Genomic DNA, 7,203 nt, shown 5'->3' with positions numbered 1-7,203 from the left:
AGACCGGGAGCTGACTGTGGATCAGATCATGAACTCCATATTGCCAAATTAAGACTTAAATTGAAGAAAGTAGGGAAAAACACTAGACCATTCAGGTATGAGCTAAAACAAATCCCTTATGATTATACAGTGGAAGTGTGAAAAACATTTAAGGAACTAGATCTAACAGACAGAGTGCCTGATGAACTATGGACAGAAGTTCGTGACATTTTACAGGAGACAGGGATCAAGACCATCCCCATGGAAAAGAAATGCAAAAAGCAAAATGGCCTTACCAATAGCTGAGAAAAGAAGAGAAGTGAAAAGCAAAGGAGAAAAGGAAAGATATAAGCATGTGAATGCAGAGTTTCAAAGAATAGCAAGGAGAGATAAGAAAGCCTTTCTCAGCGATCAATGCAAAAAAATAGAGGAAAACAACAGAATAGGAAAAAAAAGAGATCTCTTCAAGAAAATTAGAGATACCAAGGGAACATTTTATGCAAAGATGGGCTTGATAAAGGATAGAAATGATATGGACCTAACAGAAGCAGAAGATATTAAGAAGAGGTGGCGAGTATACACAGAACTGTACAAAAAAGAGCTTCACAACCCAGATAATCACAATGGTGTGATCACTCACCACCAGACATCGTGGAATGTGAAGTCAAGTGTGCCTTAGAAAGCATCACTACGAACAAAGCTAGTGGAGGTGATGGAATTCCAGTTGAGCTATTTCAAATCTTGAAAGATGATGCTGTGAAAGTGCTGCACTCAATATGCCAGCAAATTTGGAAAACTCAGCAGTGGCCACAGGACTGGAAGAGGTCAGTCTTCATTCCAATCCCAAAGAAAGGCAATGCCAAAGAAAGCTCAAACTACCGCACAATTGCACTCATCTCACACGCTAGTAAAGTCATGCTCAAAATTCTCCAAGCCAGGCTTCAGCAATACATGAACCGTGAACTTCCAGATGTTCAAGTTGATTTTAGAAAAGGCAGAGGCACCAGAGATCAAATCGCCAACATCCGCTGGATCATGAAAAAAGCAAGAGAGTTCCAGAAAAACATCTATTTCTGCTTTATTGACTATGCCAAAGCCTTTGACTGTGTGGATCACAATAAACTGTGGAAAATTCTTCAACAGATGGGAATATCAGACCCCTTGACCTACCTCTTGAGAAACTTGTATTCAGGTCAGGAAGCGACAGTTAGAACTGGACATAGAACAACAGACTAGTTCCAAATAGGGAAAGGAGTATGTCAAGGCTGTAGATTGTCACCCCACTTATTTAACTTATATGCAGAGTACATCATGAGAAATGCTTGGCTGAAAGAAGCACAAGCTGGAATCAAGATTGCCGGGAGAAACATCAATAACCTCAGATATGATGACACCACCCTTATGGCAGAATGTGAAGAGGAACTAAAAAGCCTCTTGATGAAAGTGAAAGAGGAGAGTGAACAAGTTGGCTTGAAGCTCAACATTCAGAAAACTAAGATTATGCCATCTAGTCCCATCACTTTGTGGCAAATAGATGGGGAAACAGTCTAAACAGTGTCAGACTTTATTTTTCTGGGCTCCAGAATCACTGAAGATGGTGATTGAAGCCATGAAATTAAAAGACACTTATACTCCTTGGAAGGAAATTTATGACCAACCTAGACAGCACATTAGAAAGCAGAGACATTACTTTGCCAACAAAGGTCCATCTAGTCAAGGCTATAGTTTCTCCAGTGGTCATGTATGGATATGAGAGTTGGACTACAAAGAAAGCTGATCGCCGAAGAATTGATGCTTTTGAACTGTGGTGCTGGAGAAGACTCTTTAGAGTCCCTTGGACTGCAAGGAGATCCAACCAGTCCATTCTAAAGGAGATCAATCCTGGGTATTCATTGGAAGGACTGATGCTAAAGCTGAAACTCCAATACTTTGGCCACCTCAAGCAAAGAGCTGACTCATTGGAAAAGACCCTGATGCTGGGAGGGATTGGGGGCAGGAGGAGAAGGGGGCGACAAGGAATGAGATGGCTGGATGGCATCACAGACTTGATGGACATGAGTTTGGTTGGGCTCCGGGAGTTGGTGATGGACAGGGAGGTCTGGCGTGTTGTGATTCATGAGGTTGCAAAGAGTCAGACACAACTGAGCGACTGAACTGAACTGAACTGAACTGAATATATATGGAGTAATTTTGGTGCTACACGTACTGGAAAATCTATCTCTGGAATTTGCAAGCCAAGTGGCCCCACAGCTTATTCAATGGCCATGTCAGAACCTTGATGCTGATTTTCTGTATCTCTCAGAGACTATAAGCTGCAAGGTGTCTCTGAATGTGACAAGATTAACTGTGGAGGGTGATCCAGTGGTTAGATAGGATGCTTCCACTTCAGGAGACATAGATTTGACCCCTTTTCAAGGAACTGAAATCCTACATGCAGTGCTGTGCAGCCAAAATAAAAAAGAATACCTGTGGGGCTTCTGATTAAGGGAGACACTCCCTGGACTAAGTAAGAGAGCTTCGTGTGCTCAGTCAGAAGTCTCGTTTGACCTGGTCCCTCCAACAGCTACCCCATCTCGCAAAACTTGTCAACATGAGTTTTTCTTCTTCCCTTGGAACTACTTATAAAAATTATTTCAGTCCAGAAAGGCTTGAAGGTGTTAAGGGGCAAAATAATAGCAATGATGAGGATGATGGCAATAACAGAAGAGCAGGAGCACAAAACTAGGAATGAATGCCACAGTGGTAGATACACATATCTCAAAAATAATCAAAAAAGGGCGTCAAGAAGTCTAAAATTCAGACTTTATGGAAACATAAATAGTAAATAGGAGGTTAGCTGCTGAAAACTACCAACTGGAAGAAAGTATAGATTTAATGAATGACACAGTTGATTCTCTGTCGGCTTGAAAGGACTTTTGCAGTATTTAAAGCAACAAAAATATTTTTTAAAAATACCTCATAAGACAATTGTAGAACAAAGCATATAAGGTATCTACGAGTGCAGAGCATATTAAAAGAAAGCCCAAATTCTAAAGCTAAGAGAATTCAGGGCTCAGTTCATGGATGTCAGTTTTATCCTCTGGTCTGCTGCTAAGATAGATACTGTATATTTGGCAGTTCACTCCACAATTGCTTTATCCGTTGTATATGCAGGATGCTATGTGTTAACATTCTCAGTATTCTAGTAAAAATAAAATTAGCAATTTTCAGATAATATTGTGAGAAATGTGAAGTAGTCTATAAATCAATACTGTAATTATTACTTGAGCAAATTAGCAACAGATTTAGTTTCTATCAGTATCAATTTATAATAATTTGAGACTACTGGGCTCTGCCCATGTCAGTACTCTAGCAGGAATTTTGTTTTTAGATTCCAGTCCCATCAAGCTTTCTCTCAAGGGATTTGCTTCCTCATAAAAATGGAACTTCCTTGGCTGAGTGATTCTCCAGAGAGGCAGAACTTTCTTTTTATTATGGGCATATCTTACAAGTGAATGTGCAGCCCAGAAGTTTTTATTCTTGGAATAAAAGACTGAAAACTTACTTATACATGGACTAGAGACAGGAACAGTGCACCTCCACATATTACATGTTACAAAATCCTACATACTGAGTTTTCAGAATCCAAAATCTCACCCTGGACTCAAACAAAGAACACTGCTTCAGAGACACAAGGTTGACAGATTTCACAAAGAAACAGTGTACCTTTTACACACAAATATAAAGCATCCCATAGTGGCTCAGACGGTGAAGAATCTGCCTGCAATGCCGGAGACGCGGGTTCAATCCCTGGGTCAGGGGTATCCCCTGGAGGAGGAAATGGCAACCTACTCCAGTGTTCTTGCCTGGAGAATCCCATGGACAGAGGAGCCGTGTAGGCTACAGTCCATGGGGTCAAGAGTCAGACACAACTGAGTGACTAACACTTTCACTTTTTGTTTTTCAAACAATCCTTTTCTGCCAGTGATAGCTATTTCCTCCTATTTCCCCAAATTCAAGTGTCTAGCAGAGAAGAGTCCACAAACATGAATAAAGACAAGCATGTTACCATTTTCATTTTGCTGCATTTTGTTTCCACTTTGCTTAATTATCTGCAGAGGTTCATAATACAGTTAAAATATATCTGCTACTTGGTTTTACAATTTCTGTCAACATAGGTGGAAAACCAAGCACATTAAGAGTTGATTTTCTTACAAATGTCAGTGTCTTATTTTAGCATGGTGATTGAATATAAATTTGTCCCCTAAAATTGACTATAATGAGAGTAATGAGGAAGAACAGGAATGAACCCTAAAGACAGCAGGTATGGTGTCAAGGGAAGGTTTACAGCTGGAAAGCAGGACACATTTCAGCTTACTGAGCACAGTGGGGAAAGGAAAAGCTAAGACAACCATCCGGAGGAAGAGGGAGAAAGATAAAGCTTTTTTATCACAGAACCTGGAATGGTTCAGCTTGGGCAGTTACTTTCCAAGGCAGAGATACAGAGGAGAGACTAAAAGCAGAAACGCTGGTTGGAAGTCTACCTAAGAAGAAATTTGATCCCAGATTTTCTATCCCTTCATAGTCCCCTTGCCCACCTGGCAGAGGACTGGGCTTAAGTCACACACAGTTGCAGAAGAACAGAACAAACATGGAACAGGTGAGAGCTCCTGTGCCGCAATATACAGTCCATTAGACTATCCCCCTTGTAGGGTCCAAGAATATGGGAAAAAGGAATCTATGCCTCAGGCAAGAAATGGGGTTATTCTCTAGAGAATATGGCTGCTTCAAGAGGAAACCTGCAGATCCTTTCATCTGGGCACCCAGGAACAAGGGCCCCAAGACAGACAGAAGGAGGGAAGGACGGGGAACAGGAGGGGAGGGATGGGAGGGAAAGAGGAGGAAGAGAAGGATGGGGCCGGGTGTGGGGGGTGGGAAGGAAGGGAGGGAGGGAGGGAGACGCTGAGAGGTTCCCTACACTGGATGCCCTGGACCTGCCCCAGCCCACTTCACTGGGCCAGTGCACCCATCCTCCAGCTGGTGGAGGCTGAGGACGCCCATCCATCCCTTCTTCTGTCCTGCTCCAAGAGGGAGCCATCGGGTCCTGGAGATTAGAAGCTCCACCCCACTGCCCACAGTGCAAGCTCAGTCACTTCAGTTGTGTCCAGTTCTGTCCGTGGGATTTCTCAGGCAAGAATACTGGAGTGGGTTGCCGTTTCCTCTTCCAGGGGATCTTCCCGACCCAGGGATTGAACACACATCTTCTGTGTCTCCTGAATTGCAGGTGGATTCTTTACCCACTGAGCCACCTGGGCTGCCCACAGTGCTCAGAGGTAACTCTGCCCTTGGAAGCAAACAAAAGGAAAAACCCCATGAGAGAAAACGCCCTGCTTACTTCCTGTCCCAGACCAGTGCTTCCCCCACTCTTCTCCTGTGTGTGCTGACTCAGTAAAACCCATGCATCCACACCCCTCTACCAGCTCTATTTCCAAGGAACTTAAACTCAGACCTTACTTGATTTATTCAATTATATTGAGAAGGTCTTTACATCTCTGACAGTTTTGGAATAGGCTCCTAAGAAAACAACAAAAGAGATCAATGGTTGGCCTGCAAGGAAAAAATAAACTTGTACAAGGAAGAGAATGAAATAGTATATGACACTATACAACAACTCCACTCTGGATAAACACAAAATGCTCACAAAAAATAAATAAATGACTTATTTAATCTAAATAAGAGGCAAATATTTGGCAAAATATTTGTGTGGGGTAGCAAATCTATTTTCTATATGGATAATTCAACAAATAACCCCTTAAAAACTAAAGATGGTTATTTATTATATGGAGGTAAATAACAGAAGAAACATTTAAAAGTTTGAAAGTGGATGACTTGGGAAAGCAAAAAAGGTGGAGCAAAGAAATGCTGCTTTTATTTACATGTCTTCTAGAGCTACATGATTTTTTAAACTTTTCATAGTACTTATAAAATACAGATGCACATTTAATGTTTGTCTGCATATAAAAAGTACCTACCAATTTTAGAAAATCCATAAAAGTAAAAGAACATAAAAATAATCTATAGCCTTGATACCCCCATCAGAGATAGTTATTTTTAACATTTTATTATGGATTGCCTCGGGTTTTTTTTCCTTTGGTTACTATCTTTCACAAATTTTAATTGTTCTGTATATGGAATTTTCATTCAGTTAATATTACATTAATATTATTTGGGTTGTGCTCAGAGCAAGGCCCTGAAGAAATGGCTTGTCTGCTTAGAACACACCAGACACGAATCTGTATTCATTGTAACAAAGGGCACAAAAGGTGTGGCCTTCCTACAAACATCCATCATGTGTCCCCCGCCCCTTCACATGGCTGCTGGGCAGAACAGTGGGACAGGGCTCGGTAATGGAGACAATAAAAAGATCAGTGATTGCCAGGAGTTTGTGGGGAGATGAATACAGAAAGTACAGAAGCTATTTCCATGAGCAGTGAAAATACTTTGAATAGCATTATAATGAGGGATACACATCATTATAGTTTTGTCCAAATCTATAGAAGCTGCAGCACTACTCACTTTATTAAAGTGAAATCTAAGATGAACTGGGGACCTTGGTGATTATGGTGTGTCAATGTAGTTCATCCTTGTTTTTGTTTTTTTTAAAAAAGTTCCCACTCTGTTGATAATGGCCATGCATGTGAGGGGAAGGAGTCTATGGGGAATTTCTATAGCTTTCTGTCAATGTGTTGTAAACCTAAAACTTTTTTTTTTTTTAAAGGTCTCAAAAAAAATTAACTCTCAGAGCAGATGTTTTGGCAAAACTTTTGCTTCACCTTTATATATGTATATATCTTATATGTGTATATGTTTGTTAGAGTGTGATATAAAATGTAATTTCAAGAGTGAAAATCTTGCAGGCCACTACAGTTAAATCATACTGGCCGATAAAAACACAAATTAACCTTAAGACATTATAACCATTTTATGACATTTTTACTTTTATAAGCATTATTTTGTTGATAAAATACCTTATTATAACTTTTATAACATTTAACAATTCTCTTCTTTTTGTATTTTTACAGAAATCTCCATTCTTTTCTATTATAAATAATGCTGCAACACGTATCTATGAGCACAAAATATTATTCTACATAGTTTTAATGTGCAGATACCCACTGAGTCTCATCCCTAAATTATAAATCTGTGGGGACTTTCACACCTGAAATCATTTTGACAAAATTCCCC

General features: G+C 40.3%; 1 non-coding gene across 1 annotated transcript; it reads left to right on the top strand.

Moving 5' to 3' along the window:
- Nucleotides 1–6,186: 6,186 nt before the first annotated feature.
- LOC129557661 (small nucleolar RNA SNORA11) lies at nt 6,187–6,313 on the top strand. Its single transcript, XR_008686261.2, has one exon. It is a non-coding gene; the product is annotated as a small nucleolar RNA SNORA11 (small nucleolar RNA).
- Nucleotides 6,314–7,203: the final 890 nt, after the last annotated feature.

Source organism: Moschus berezovskii, chromosome 7, assembly GCF_049115385.1.
Source record: "Moschus berezovskii isolate FMDL1 chromosome 7, NW_MosBer_1.0, whole genome shotgun sequence".
Lineage (NCBI taxonomy): Eukaryota > Metazoa > Chordata > Mammalia > Artiodactyla > Moschidae > Moschus > Moschus berezovskii.
This window is presented reverse-complemented; position numbering and strand designations above follow the sequence as displayed.